General features: G+C 44.7%; 1 long non-coding RNA gene across 1 annotated transcript in view; it reads right to left on the bottom strand.

Annotated features, from left to right (window-relative positions):
- Window positions 1-4,051: 4,051 nt before the first annotated feature.
- Window positions 4,052-15,348, bottom strand: part of LOC117360949 — a 105,050-nt gene continuing 93,753 nt past the window's right edge. The window contains exon 4 of the long non-coding RNA XR_004539556.1: window positions 4,052-4,181. This is a non-coding gene — a long non-coding RNA (uncharacterized LOC117360949). The remainder of the gene's footprint in view (window positions 4,182-15,348) is intronic.

Genomic DNA, 15,348 nt, shown 5'->3' with positions numbered 1-15,348 from the left:
ACCCAGGGGCAGCAGAGGAAAACACTGCATCGCCTTTGATCGAGGCCGCACAAAATACTTCACGGGGATGCAGGTTGGACACCCCTGCATTATAGCATGCTAGCAGAATAGCACTTCTGTGCCCATTCTCCACCCCATACAAGTCCTAAAAAAAAAAAAAAGGAGGAAGAAAAACAGACTGACAGCATGAGAATATAAAATAAAGGAAGAGGGTAAACTGAGCATTAAAATATCAAAGAGAAAGGAAAAAAATGGACTGAAGCAAATGAGAGATCAGCTGTTAGGGCCTGTACGAGGCTTCTCTCTGCTCATTCTGCCTACAGCAAGGATTAGAGATGTTGGGGTTGAAATATTTGATTCATCCTCAGGATGGCTGACTGTTACCAGGTGCATCTTTTTCAGGAGGATGATATACCTGTTTTTCTATTTGGGGGGGGGGGGGTTTAACATATATATTTCATGTTTTAAAAAGTAGAATTTGCAGAAAACAATGAATTATTTGGACCATTTGAATTTAATTACAAATATATATATATTTATATAATTTCACAGTAAAATCAAGCCAAAATGCTTTTACAGAAAATAACTGCCTCCAGATAGAACCCACCTAGTAAAGAAACACCCTCCCCCCCCCTTTTACAAAAACCACAAGAGTTTTTAAGCGCAGGCCGGCACGCTGAATGCTCTGCGCTGCTCCCAATACTCATAGAGCTCCTATGAGCGTCGGGAGCAGCACGCAGAGCATTTAGCATTCTAACCAGCGCTAAAAAACGCTTCCGCGGTTTTGTAAAAGTTGGAGTGGTGGGAAAGATATGGAACATTTGGAGTAAGTATATTTTACCCTGCAGTGGAGAGCACTCGATCAAGGATGCTGAGCATAGGGGCGGAATGTCATTTGCCATTAACTGTGTACTATTTGTATATTGCTTATTGAGAGCTTCTATACCACTGCTAATGACTGGAGAGTCAATTCAGAGTGGTCTACATGAGCCTCTGCAAAGGTGCTATAATACATGAGCTTCTGTAGAGATGATACCATAAGGAGTTACAAAGTGCTTTTGTGAGGTGGCTGTATACTAGTCTCTATACTGAAATACACGGAGCACTGTGGTGGTGTTACAAAGTTATTAATACCGGCATGATTATATAGTTCACCATTGCTTAAAGAGTGTGATAAATATTGGGGTAAATTCTATAGATGTCACTTAAAACCTGGCACTGAAAAGGTCAATGCGTAGTGCAATAATATAAATTGCCTCCAGAGTTAAGTGTGGTTTATAGAATCATGCATAGCGCCCGTCTGCGCAACTAACAGACGCCTTAAATCTAGCTCAGCATTTTGCAGGCCTACATTTAAGGCGTCGTATCTCGCATCTAGGGAGACATGTGCCAACGCTTAAGCCCGCCCAAGGCTATATCCAGGTGAAACCATGCCCACATCCTGCCTTGGGTATGCTTAAGTGTGGGTAGATGTGCTACAGAGACCTACCTCGGACACTTTTTTAAAAAAACACGCCTACAGCTGCCTGCAATCGGGACATGCATTTCGAGAATCAGGCCCTTGGTCTGTCTCTTTTCTAATGCCTCAGGCAGCAGGACCTGCTGCTGGTCACACGTGTGCACTTGTTCTTTTACAGGCTATTACAGGCTTGCTCGTTTCATCACTGGATTCACACCACTGCAAGCTGGTAGTTCTGACTGATTTTTGTCCTTCTCTTATCAAACACAGCCAGCAAAAGTAGGGATGGACCACGGGGGCTATTGCCCTGCCAACATTTTTCCCTGCATATCTCCAGCAACTGGAAAGCTTGCGGAACAGGGATGAAGCTTAATTGGCTTTGCTAAAAATAAATTAAATCAAGCATTCTAATACTCATACCGAGCCCTTTAGGGGCTGATTCTATAAATGGGCTTCCTGAATGTAGGCGGTGGAAGCCATACTACCCGACAGTACAATCATAGGGCTAGATTCACTAAGCCCACTGATCAAGTTCCGACCACTTAGTGACCCTACGACCTGATTTCCCTCCGACCTGATTCACTAACCTCTGTCCCAATCATCCTCCGATCTGCGCATGCAAATGATAGAGAACGGCATTCAAATGTAGGGAGGCAGCGATTCACTAAAAAAAAAAAAGAGGGACAGCGACTGGGCTGACTGATCCAAAAATAAGCGACTGCTGAGGACCCGTCGCTCAGGTCCTTTCCGACTGTCCTGCCTTCTGCCGCCCTGCTCTCTGCCTCCCCGACTCTAGAGTTATGAGTAAATGCCGCACAGCGCTGCCCTGCTTCTGCCCCGGCCTTCCCCCGCAGAGCGAGCCCGTGGTTTTAACCCGCAGGTTTAAAGTGGGTTAAAACCACGGGCTCGCTATAAAAAGTTAAAAAAGTTTTTTTTTAAAAAGGTTGCTGCTCTTTAAGCATGCACAGACCATTTACAGATGGTCTGCACATGCATCGGGATCGCTGTTCAGTGATCCGAGCAGTCGATTGGGGGCATTTGCATGAGGACGATTCGTGAATCAGCCCCCCGGCCACAGATCATATCGCTCACGGATTGGAACTGATTTGTAGCATTAGTGAATTTAGCCCATAGTATGCTTCTCTGTCTCCACCAGGTTATGGACTCTTTAATGTTCATTGAAACTGACTGAAGTTATAAGCATGAATGAACAATAAGTACGAAGCACTTTATATAAAAGAAAACACTCACAATAAAATTTTTTTTTTAAAAACAGAAAACAAAAAGGAATTGCAGACCAGAAGTACTGGATGCAATTGCTTTATTCAGGCCAGCCCTAGTGGAAACAGGAAGTTGTCAGAGAGGGCCGGCCTCAGTGGAGAGAAGACACTGGCGCCGGCAGCAGGGCAGCACAGCGCTTTTATAAGAAATTAAAGGTAGACACGTGGCGGGCGGGAAGTTAGATCGTGAACCTGCCGGGTCAGATAGGGAAAATAGCTAAGAGTGCCTGATTTCTGTTCAATGTATTGTAAACTTCTTTAAACAGTGCCTAAATCAGCCGGCGCCTAGAAAGATAGCGCCGGCTGTATGTCAATCACACTCAGGCACCGTTGACAGAATCGTGGCTACCAGAACCTAAGAGAAAACTTAGGTGCCAGTAAAGTAGGCCATTTTTTAAAAAATATCTACATTTCCAGCACCTTCGTTTTTGGGAGAATCGAGCCTAACAGTGCCTAGTGATGCCTAAGGTCATCTCTGCCCCGAAACACGCCTACTTTGACCTGGGCACCATGCTGTAGGCACAATTCCAGTGCCTACTGATTTTTAAATGTGTTTTTAATTGGTTTTAAATGGTGTGTTCAATTACCATGACTATTAAAGCCAATTAATACAATTAAGACCCTCTTTTACAAAGCTGCGGCAGAGGTTTCTACCACGGCTCGGGGTGCTAAATGCTCTGATGCTGCTTTGATGCTGTTAGAATTCTATGAGCGTAGGAGCTGTGTCAGAGCATTTAGATCTCCAGGCTGCATTCTTACTAAAATGGGGGGGGGGGGGGGAGGGGGAAAGTTAGGTGCGGTAAGTGTGGCCTATGCGCCTTCTGGAGCCTAACTTTCAGAATATAGTCCTTACTGCCTAGAAAATAGTTATTGGTAAACGGTTATGCATGATGGCCCGGCACTAATGAGGAAATTAGTGTCTGGCCATTAAAGGGAATTATGGAAAACAGGGCCATTATACGAGTCTCCATACTAAAAGTGGCCTCAGCATTGCCTATAGCGCTGGTCACTTTTTAGCGTAGCTTAGTAAAAGGGGCCCATACCCTCTTTTTTTTTTTTTTTTTTAGAAAAAATAAAAGGCATGGCTGTTTACCTAAGCTTTCACAAGGAAAATCCATTGTTGCTAGGCTTCAACATTTTGCTTTGTTTTAAATTGAAATTAATGATTTATTTTATTGTGTACAAGTTTTGTTTAGTACATTTCTCTGTTTCCAATGATTGGTTTTGAGGGATGAACTCAGCTTTAATAAACATAGGCAGACATTAATGAGCTCAAATATGAATCTAGCAATCTTAATCCACTATAAAAATCAGCCATTGTGCATGAAGACTACAGAGGAGCCAAAATGATGACAGTTCTTATAAAGAGCTCCAGGGACGATCCATGAAACTCCAGGTCAGTGAGATTTAAATGACGCAGAGCAAAACAATAGAGGTTATTCCTGAAAACAGAAATATTAGACAGTAAGACAAGGCAACATGGATTGATCAAATAAAAGCGTGCCTTATCTATTTATTAAAACTTTATGAATATATAAGCATGTATATAAGGCTAATTAGTCAACACAGTGTATCTGGATTTTCATAAGGTATTTGACATTTAGTGGACTAGGCATTTGCCTAGTGCAGCATAATATGGGGGCAGTACGGTGACAGCATGGCACATGATGGGAAGCGCCTTCATCAGGGGCAAACGAGTAATGGTGTACAGCTGGTTGTATGAGAATCCAACTAAAATAATAAACATAACCCAGCGCAGAGCATTCACGTCCCAGCCGGCGCAAAAAAAACCAACAAAAACACTTTTGCGGTTTTGTAAAAGAGAGGTTAATCATATATGTGTTTGTTTGCCACAAATAATATTACTATTTTCTTTATAACATTATCCCCATAATATCATTAAAAAGCAATGAATAGGGATTCTTACAATTAACAGCGGCTGCTAAAATACCCTTTCAATACTGGACCTATGATGTATACCATCTAAAAGCGTTAGGATGTGAAATTTCACTGGCAATAGCATTTTTTTTTTTAAATCCAGGTATACGAGATCATTATCAAAGAAAAACAAGAATGTAGTTTTTATTTATTAGAGTAGGGGAGTAGCTTAATGGTTAATGCTGAGACCCTGAGAAACTTCAGCTCCTTTTGACCCTTGGCAAGTCACTTACTGTATATACTCGAATATAAACCAACCCGAATATAAAGTGAGGTAACCCTTTTCCCCCCAGAAAAGGATGAAAAATGATTGACTCAAATATAAACTAGGGGGTTAATATTCAAGTGCAGTGCCTTGCTTTACCCTGCTTTGCCAGGCTCTGTACCCTGTCCCTCCTCTCTCCTGATAATTTGCAGGCCTGACATGAGACCTGGTGGTCCAGCAGTGGCCGGCATAGGAGGGATCTCTCCCGTCTCCCGTCCCAGCCAAATCTAAGAACTTTTTTACCTCCCTCCTGCCTCCCCTGCGTACCTTTAGTATCCCTGGTGATCCAGCGGCGAATCACGGCAGGAGTGACCTTCCTTCGCTCCTGCCCATGCAGAGCCACTAGCTGACTTGCTGCCGTGAACTCGAAGCGGCCAATCAGTTAGCGGCTCTGCACGGGCAAGAGCGCAAGTAGGTCACTCCTGCTGGGATTCACCGCTGAACCACTAGGGATACTAAAGGTACACAAGGGAGGCAGGAGGGAGGTAAAAAATTCTTACAATCAGCTGGGACAGGAGGCAGGAGGGATCCCTCTTGTCCTGGCCACCGCTGGATCACCATCTCTCATGGCAGGCCCAGGAGAGGCCTGCTAAGGTTTAGGAGGGGGGCAGGTCAGCACTGACCCAAATATAAACCGAAAACCCCCATTTTTGGCCCCAAAATCTCGGTTTATATTCGAGTATATACGGTAACCCTCTATTGCCCCAGGTATAAAACTTACCCCCTCTTCTACGAAACCACGCTAGTGGGTTTTAGCGAAGAGAGCCGCGCTGAATGGCCTGTGCTGCTCCCGATGCTCATTGAGTTCCTATGAGCGTCAGGAGCAGCGCGGGCCATTCAGCGCAGCTCTCCGCGCTAGAACTGCTATCGCAGTTTCGTAGAAGAGGGGGTTAGACTGTGAGTCTACTAGGAACAGAAAAAGTTCCTGCATAAAGCATTTGTAAACTGCTTTGATTGTACCCTCAGAAAGGCAGAATATCAAATCCATGATTCTTTATCTTTAATTTCAAGTATAAAAATAAGATCTTCCCCTTCCAAAACATAAGAAGAAAAAAAAACCATACAAACTTTCAGAAACCTATATGAGAGTGGTTTGAAAAGTTTGGTATGAAAAAGCAAGTTAAACAACCTAGTCTCCATCAAGGGCTATAGACTTAGTCCAGCGAGTTTCCAGTTTTTTTTTTTCTTATCATAGGAAAAATAGTTTACGAAAAAACTGGAAACTCGCTGGACTAAGGCCCTCTTTTACTAAGGTGCGGAGGTTTCTACCATGGCCTGGGGCGCTAAATTCTCAGACGCTGCTCTATAAGTGTTAGAGTAGCGTTGGAGCATTTAGCGCTCCGAGCCACACTAGAAACCTCTACTGCAATTTATTAAAAAGAGGGGGCGGGGAGGGGGAGAGTTTATAGCCCTTGATAGAGACTATGGGCTCCTTTTACTAAGGTGTACTAGCATTTTCAGCGCATGAAGGATTTTAGCACTACACTTCTAGAACTAACGCCAGCTCAATGCTGGCGTTAAGGTCCAGCACGCGCGGTAATTCAGCGTGCACTATTCCGCGCTTTAAAGCCCTAACGCACCTTTGTAAACGGAGCCCTATGTTGTTCAACTTGATTTTTTACCAAACTTTTCAAACCACCTCGTATTAACACGTACTAGGCCATATTTCAGCAAACCAATTCTTTTCAAGAGTATAGCTTTATCAGCGTCATTTTATGCTTCTGTAAACATTTCTTAACGTGTATTTTTGACTCTAAAATTAAAATTTCCATTTAACTTCTTTCTTATGATTAAAAATGTAGGTAAAAATCAGGTGTTGCCGGCGTATTGATGTAAATTACACATTATTGAGTGTTAGAGATGTGATTTTTTTTCTTAGCCGTCTTTTACAGCACTTTCCACTCTCAAATTTCCATTATATGTGATTATGAGTCTCTTGATATTTGCACTTGGTAGATAAATCAAGCCATCTTCTGTTGTTAACAGTGCTTTGTATCATCCTTAAAATCCTCATAGTTATATTTCTTTCAGAAACATTCTCATTTTCAAGGAACTAGGTTGTAAATTAACTTTTTTAGCTACCGTGCCTTGCAATAAACTAGAACTATAAAGGAATCATATTAAAATATAGGATGGCTGTATACTCCCTGTGAATGCTATTAAGTGGTAATTCTGTGTATGAAAATTGTAGCTACTGCATAACAGAGAAAAAGAATCACTTGTAAGTGTTATAAACCCCACCAGTGCAGAGGAAGAAACGATAAATGTTGCCAGGAATGTGTATGAAATATTGCATACAATAAGCAGAAGTTGCATAGCAAAGATAAAAGTGAAGGATATAATACAGCATATGCATGATTAGATCACAGCTATCTAAAATAATTTTGAAGAGGAATGTAATATGTAAGCAGTGCAGAGAAGAAAAGGGCAAAAAATCTGCAAGAGATAAAGAAAAAAAAAAAAAAAAGAGCCCCCACAGCAGAGCTAAGAGCAATTAAAATGTTTATATAGTTTACTACAATAAGCTATAACATTTTGGGTTAAAGTTAGAATAGAAAAAAAATATCATAATTTAAGCGGTGTAGCTTTACACTTCTCCCTCCGTATTCGCGGTTTCAGCAATCGCAGTTTTGATTATTCGCAGTTTTTACCTTGCTGGCTCCTCCCCCCAATTTACATCAAAGAAATTGCTGATTCCAAGCGTTTACAGAGAAAATTGCTGATTCCCAGCACTTTCTTCACCGTGTTTTACCTCTCCTTCAGGAACAGGTCAGGTGTCCCACCATGTTATTCGCGGTTTCACCATATTCACAATGGTTTTTAATAGAAAACAGCGAATAACTTATGAAAAAGTTATTTGCGGTTTTTCTGTATTCATGGGTCTGTTAATCCCCTATCACAGCGAATACGGAGGGAGAAGTATATGTATATTCAGTGTCCTATACTCTACATACAATGATGCTGAAAATGCAGGAATGTATTGAAGGTAATGGCTGGCATCTACAAATCACTGGCCACTGGGCATAAATAACGAGGAGTGGCCTAATCGTTACAGCAACAGGATGAGATCCAGGGGAGCTAGGATTCAAATCCTAGAGACATCAATGCTCCTCGTGATCTTAGCAAATCACTTAAGCCCTCAAGCCTCAAGTACAAACTGGAGCTGAAAAAACTCTGATCCAAATCCCCTCCCTTCTTACAGAAGCTGTGAGGAAAAGGATATACTGTAGTGAAACACAGACACAGGGCCTTTTCCACCACTGCACAGATACCACAGCAACCAATAGTAAGCACCTGGTTAGGTGTTATGCGTAGATGGTAAGCAAAGTCCAATCCCAGGCATGCAAATGAGTTATTTATTTTCAACCTTGCCATGCAGCTCTTAATATGGCAGTATGTCTTCCAAAAAAGCAGCAGTTCTCATACCTCACTGATTCCAATAACCTCTGATTTATTTTCATATTACGGATAGACCGATTCTGTTCCAACAACTCAGTACATAACGAGATAGATCTTGTAACATCAGTAATCTCATACAAGGTGAGGCAATTTTTTAAAAAACCCAATTTTCTCAGCAACCACTTTGAATTTCAATAAAAAAAATTGATATACTTGTTTAATAGTAATGCATACATAAGCCCAATATAGCTTATGATAATTTACCTCTTCCCCCTTCCCCCTCCATTTTACAAAACCATAGCGCGGTTTTTAGCACCAGCCACGGTGGTAACAACTCTGACGCTCATAAGAATTGTAAGGGCGTCAGAGCTGTTATCGCTGTGGTCGGCGTTAAAACCCATGCTATTTTTTTTTTTAAGGGGGGAGGTTAATTATCATAAGCTATATTGATGTTACTGACATTTTAACATTACTATCTAGTGATTTTTGCACATTAAATATGTTTGAGCTAAAACCCAGTAAAATGACATCATTCAAAAGATGCTATGAACAATATACCAGAATTTAACAGTCACTGTAAATGGCCAAAGCATCCACCTGTCCTTCAGTTTTAACAAAGGTCTTTAGTTACTTTAGGAAGTTCTTAACAGCATTGTTGATCGGCCCCTGTCCCAGTACATCTGCATCGGTTCCGTGAGTTTGGAGACTGTTTGTGGCTTTGGGTGGAGATTGTGATAGGCTTCAAAATTATCATATTATCAAATACAAATTATGCAAAACTCAAATTATTGTTTAACAGTGGCGAACCAAGGGGGGGGGACAGTCCGCCCCGGGTGCAGGCTTAGCAGGGGTGCACAGCCAACCAGGTCCGGAAAATTCAGCGGTGAATTTGAAACAGCTCCCTTTATCCCTCCCTGCCCCTTACCTTGTGGCCGCGAGTCTAAATTACCTTTTTACAGCAGCTGGAGTTGTGTGTGGCTGCCGTAAAGGTCATCTCTGACGCAACTGGAAGTTGCATCAGAGATGAACTTTACGGTAGCCATACAGCAGCAGGTTGCTGTACGAAGGCAGTTTAGACATCGCCAGCCACAGAGCAGGGACGTTTGTCGGACCGGGCCTGTTGTCCGAGGGGGTGAGGGGAAAGAAAGCGCCACGAAGGTAAGGGGCAGGGATGGAGAAAGGGAGGAAAGTTGGGGTGGAGAGGAAAAGACGCTGAAGGGAAATGGGTAAAACTGATGGGGGAGAAGGATGCTGAAAGCACATGGGGAAGACGGGGGGGAGAAGGACGCTGAAAGCACATGGGGAAGACAGGGGAGGGAGAAGGACGCTGAAAGCACATGGGGAAGACAGAGGGGAAGAAGGACGCTAAAAGCACATGGGGAAGACAGAGGAGGGGAGAAGGATGCTGAAAGCACATGGGGAACACAGAGGGGGGAGAAGGACGCTGAAAGCAGATGGGGCAGACAGAGGAGGGGGGAGAAGGACGCTGAAAGCACATGGGGAAGACAGGGGGAGGACGCTGAAAGCACATGGGGAAGACAGAGGGGGAGGGGAGAAGGACGCTGAAAGCACATGGGGAACACAGAGTGGGGAGGATGCTGAAAGGACATGGGGAAGAGAGAGTGGGGAGAAGACGCTGGCAGGGAAGAAGACAGAGATGCTAGACTATGGGGGGATAGAGGGTGCCAGACCAATTTTGAAGGGGGAGAAAGGGAGAGGCACAGTAACAGAACAAATGGAAGATGCAGAGAGAAGAGAGACAGTGGATGGAAGGAATTGAATGAGAAGATGAGGAAAGCAGAAACCAGACAAGACAAAGGTAGAACAAAAATTTTCTATTTATTTAATGCTTTAGGAGACATGTGTCACTGTTTCTGTGGTGTTGCATTGTATGCAGAGTCCAGCTTCTTGCTGGTTCAATTTAATCTTTGTCTATGTATTTCTATTTTATCCCCCCTTTTACAAAACCGTGGAGCGTTTTTTAGCGCCAGACATGGTGGTAGCAGTTCTAATGCTCAGAATTCTATGAGCGTAAGAGCTGTTACACCGTGGCTAAAATCTACACTACAGTTTTGTAAAAGGGGAAGGGGTTAGTTTGTGATGACATATTCCATATTAGGCGAAGGTGTTTTCTTTGTTCTGTGTGTTCGAAAGACATGGTTTTCTGTTAGGATTGACGGTGTAGGATTGATCTGTACTAGTCTGGCTTGTTTAGTTTTACAATGGGTGTATTGATGTTGTACTGCTCACTGCAGTATGTAAGATGTTGCCTTTTCCTAGGTACTCATGTGTGACGTGTGGCTTGTTACTAAATATCATGTTTTTCGTACAAATGGGGGAAGGTGCCAAAAAATGATGGGCCCCGGGTGTCACATATGCTAGGTATGCCACTGTTTTATAAAAGTCTTTTACATTTTGGAATGCATGAAAATCACTGTACGGTCTTGCTAAAAAGTATGTAACTTTTGCTGTGTTTAAAGATAATCCCTCCTTATTACAAAGGCATAGTAGTGGCTGCCACACAGCAAATGCTCTGATGCCTATTAAATCCCTACGGGCGTCGGAGAGATTACCACAGCCCGCTGCGATAATCACCTTTGTAAAAGGGGGCCAATATTATTCCACTTTGCATATAAACTCCTGATACAACCAATATCCTCACTGATGATGCGTTGTTGCAATAGTAATCCTGATCAGTACGACTCCAAATGTTCCAACCAATAGCTTCCCTGTATTCTTCGGGAAATGACCAGAATCTCTTCCTTTTGTAATCCGCCTAGAGCCAGAAGGTATTGGCGGAATAAAAGAAACTAATGTAATGTAAAGTAACAAATAATGCTGTAAAATTTCACATTGAAATTCCATGAAGTTGCTGAAAAAATAGCAAAATATTCTAGGGGGTTACTTGCAAAACATCGGTGAATAAAATAACTCACATATTGAAGAACTAAGGCCAGTACTAGGCAGTAGTGCTGCCCGATTCAGGAAAAAATATTTCAATTCGATTCGATTTAGCCTATTGAATTGATTTTTTGATTCGATTCGATTCAATTTTCCTGCCCAAATGGGTATTTTTTTCAAACATCCTGGTGGGTTTATTTTATAGCCTCTTCAGCCTCTTTGCACCTTTCCTACCCACACTGGCGCTGTGGTGTAAACAAAATAAACAAAAAAGATTTTTCCTCTCTGTTAAATCCTAGCTCATGTTCGTGGTCTAACACCACCTCTGGCAGGATACACATTTCAAATCTGACATATTGTAATCACAAAATAGAAAATAAAATTATTTTTCTACCTTTTGTTGTCTAGTCATTATTCAGATCTTGTTGGTCCCAGGCTCTGGTTGTCTTCTGATAACTCACTTGCCAGGATCTCCTTCTTTCTTCATGCTAACCATCCATCTTCTATCTCTGTCCTCCCCTTCTGTTTCCTTTCACTCTCCCGGAGGTCTGACATCTTTCCTTTTTTTTGTCTCCATCCCCAGATCCACCTTTTCTCAACTACCCTTTCATCCAGCATATCTCCCTCCTTCCCCACCACCTCAGGTTCCACCAGCTCTCCCTTTCTCTTCCCAACTACCCTCCTATCCAGGATCTCTACCCCCATTGTGTACAACTTCTCTCCCTTTATGTTCCTTCCCTCCCTAAATCCCATTGTCCATCTCTCTCCCTCTCCTGTTTTAGATCCATTATTTCTTCTATCCCTCCCCCATTTCCCCTCTCCATCCCCTAACTCCCCTCTCCCCCAAGTTCATCTCTCCCTCCCCCAAGTCCATCCATCTCCCTCCCTCCATCTTCTCCCCATCTCTCCTTCTCCAGTCCACCAACTCCAAGTCCATCTCCCCTCTCCCCCCAGCTCTGACTCCCAACAAAGAAGCCCAGTATTTGGCTGGCAGAGAGCAACACTCGTGTATTGTGGCACCTACCAAGAGCTCCGGGCACTTCACACAGCGGACATACACTTTTCCTTTGAGCTGCAGAAGATGCGAGCCTGCAAAAGCCGAGTAAGAAGCGTCTCCGCACTGCAGCACTTCCAAAACGCTCGCATCGCTCCTCGGGAGACCCCATGCGGCACCATGTCATCTGGTGCTCACAGGTGCGCGGGGCTCTGGCCGTCATGTGGCCGATGAAAGGTCAGCTGCTGGCAGAACTCGGAAGAGCAGACGCGCGCCACTGAGCAGCAGCAGCAAGAGCGGTGCATGCAAGTGGTGGATCGGGGGCATTTGCTGGGCTCCAGGGAGAAGCATGAGCGTGCATGCGGGAAGATGAGGTGCGGCCATCTGATTCTAGCCAACCAATTAAAAATCACCTTGTTGCTGCCGTTCTGCTCCCAGAGGTCCACTCGGCTTTCCCTCTGCCACTGGAGTCCTTGCTTCTGGTCACATTAGATGGAAGGATTCCGGTGGCAGAGGGAAAGCTCGAATGGGTCTCTAGCAAGGGGGCAGACAAATCGGTGAGTTCGATTTTATACAAAATCAAATCGATTTGAATCAATTCACCCAAAGTGAATTGGTGAATCGATTCGAATCGGGCAGCACTACTAGGCAGACTTGTACGGTCTGTGTCTGTATGTGGCCATTTGGTGGAGGATGGGCTGGGGAGGACTTCAGTGGCTGGGATGGTGTAGATGGGCTGGAATGAGCTTTGATGGAGACTTGGAACCAGTCTGTGTGTGACTTTGGTTGTGAGAGGAGCTGAAGAGAGAGCTGCAACTGGGAATCAGAGGCCTGTGGAAGGTGGGAGCTGGGCCTAGCTCTGTGCCCCAGGCAGAGCTATGAAGCCAGGGGTCCCTTCCCAGGGGAAGTCCCAGGCAGGACAGCCTGCTATGGAGAACAAGCTGGAACGTAATGAGGAAAAGCCTGGGCCTTCGGGCTGGAGGATGCCAGGAAAGCCAGACCCTGGGGCTCCCGGAAGAGGGGTTCCTTCCCTAACATTGGAGCCAGGGAGAGAGAAGGTACACCAGGGGTCTGGCAGGGCCTGGGCTTTGGAGGTGGAGGTGGAGGTGGGCAGGCAGAAGAACCAGGCAGTTACTGTGGTGGAAGATTCATTGGAATCAGAGGAGGAACTTTTCAGTGGAGAAGAGGGAGAGATAGAGTTAGATTTGGCCACAAGAGCCATACTAACAGTTAAAGGAATGGCAAGCTTGTAGAGGAAGCTCCAAGACCTGCAAAAGAAACAGAGCATGGTGGCCACGCTTTGCAAGCTGGCTCCAGAGGAGCAGAAAAAGAAATATAAGAAGGAACAACAGTTTTTGCAAAGGCAGGTTGAGAACTGCATGGCTGAAATGACAACCATTACAAAAGACAGTACAAACCCTATGGCAGAAATATATAGGAATCGTGAGAGGATGGCTGGGCTAGTTAGACACCCGGTGGTAAGGGCAGCAGGAGAACCCAGGGCTGAAACTGTACAAGAGGAAAAGCAAGCGCCCAGCACTGCAGTACAACAGCAAACTCCCAGACCAGTTGTGAAGGAACAGCAAGCCTCCATAACAGTTGTGGAAAAATGCTACAGGTGACCAGCTTGGGGAAAGTTTGGACTGTTATAACTGGGGAGGAAGAGAAGCAGTAGCTGGGAACAGCAAATTAGAAGCTGGAGTGGAGGAGGAGCAGAAAGAAAAAAAACACACAAAGAGGAAAATACTTGGAGTATACAGAGTTTGAGCAATCAAAATATTTAATAAAAGCACCTGAGGAGAGGCTCTGGAACTGCTGGCAGCTGAACATAGCTTACCAAGTAACATACTGAAGTTCATGGAGGAGGAGATGGTAAAAGAAAGTGGTTTGAATGTGACAGAACAGGCAGGGATTACATACACCTGGGTTCCTGCTGCAAGGAAAATCCCAGATAATGGGATTGGGGCAGAATGCAGCCCATGGGAGGAGTTCTCTGGACCAACCTAACTCTGAGAGCAGTGCACAGCAGTTGCTGTTTCCAGTGTGCTGGAAGGTGTGGAGTGGAGTGGAGTGGAGTGTGGAGCAGAGTCGGGAGCAAGAGCAGGAGAATCTGCAGGAACAAGAGAAACTCCGGGGCCAGTGCAGGAGGAGGAGGTTGCCGGTGATGGAACTGCACTGCAGCAACGGCAGCAAGGGCCAAAGCAAGTTTTGCCTTGTTCTAAAGAACTGCATTTGAAAGAACTGAATGCAGGGCAGTTTGAAGTAGGACAGGTCCCTATGGATATGAATGGGGGAGGGGGAGGGGATGGGAGAGGGTGGGGGATCTAGTGGTGGTGGGCATGGTGCCCAGAAAGGGGTTAAAAGGAGAATGTCTTTTGCAGATGTGGTGGCTGGGGGATTGGGGCAGGGGGTAGGAATCGGGGGAGGGGGAATGCGCAAGGGGAGAGTGGGGGGAGGAGGGAGGATGGTGGAGGGAATGGGAATGGTGGTGGGGGAGGGGGAGAGGGTGGTATTTTCAAGAGAAGAAATGTGGTTCAGTTGAATTGGGTGGGGGTGGGGCTGGGGAATATGCCAACAAGGGACAGGGTGTTGAGAATGGTTCTGGGGTTGGGCTTCATCCCTGAGGACCTGTATGCCTGTATTCACCCGGTAATGGTTCCGGAGTATGACATCAGTTTCCAGAGACAGAGGGGTTTAGAGTTATTTTGGGAAAAATATGAGGGGGTGAGGGGGAGGGAGCAGTGGGCAGAATTTAAAGCCATACCTGTGAGTAAACCTGACCTTGTGCAAGTGACAGTGTTGGTGAGAAATGAGTCCATCCCCAGTTCAGACCTGACATGCTGGTTGAATCGGTATGGGGTGCTTTGGACTCCATTAGTAAAGATCATGGACCCAAGTAGGGTCTGGGCTGGTGGATAGACGGCCAGCATGAAGCTAAGTCAAGTGGGTAATGTGATACAGCATGTTCCACCAGTGGCATACATTGGGAGAGAGCGCATCCAATGTTTTTACAAGGGGCAGCCCAGGGTATGTTTTTGATGTGGATCGTTTAGGCATCTAAGTATGGTGTGTCCTACCCTGATGTGTGTAAAATGTGGAGGGAAGGGGCATA

The sequence above is a fragment of the Geotrypetes seraphini genome, chromosome 5, assembly GCF_902459505.1.
Source record: "Geotrypetes seraphini chromosome 5, aGeoSer1.1, whole genome shotgun sequence".
Lineage (NCBI taxonomy): Eukaryota > Metazoa > Chordata > Amphibia > Gymnophiona > Dermophiidae > Geotrypetes > Geotrypetes seraphini.
The sequence above is the reverse complement of the archived record's forward strand: the minus strand, read 5'-3'. Positions and strand labels throughout refer to the sequence as shown.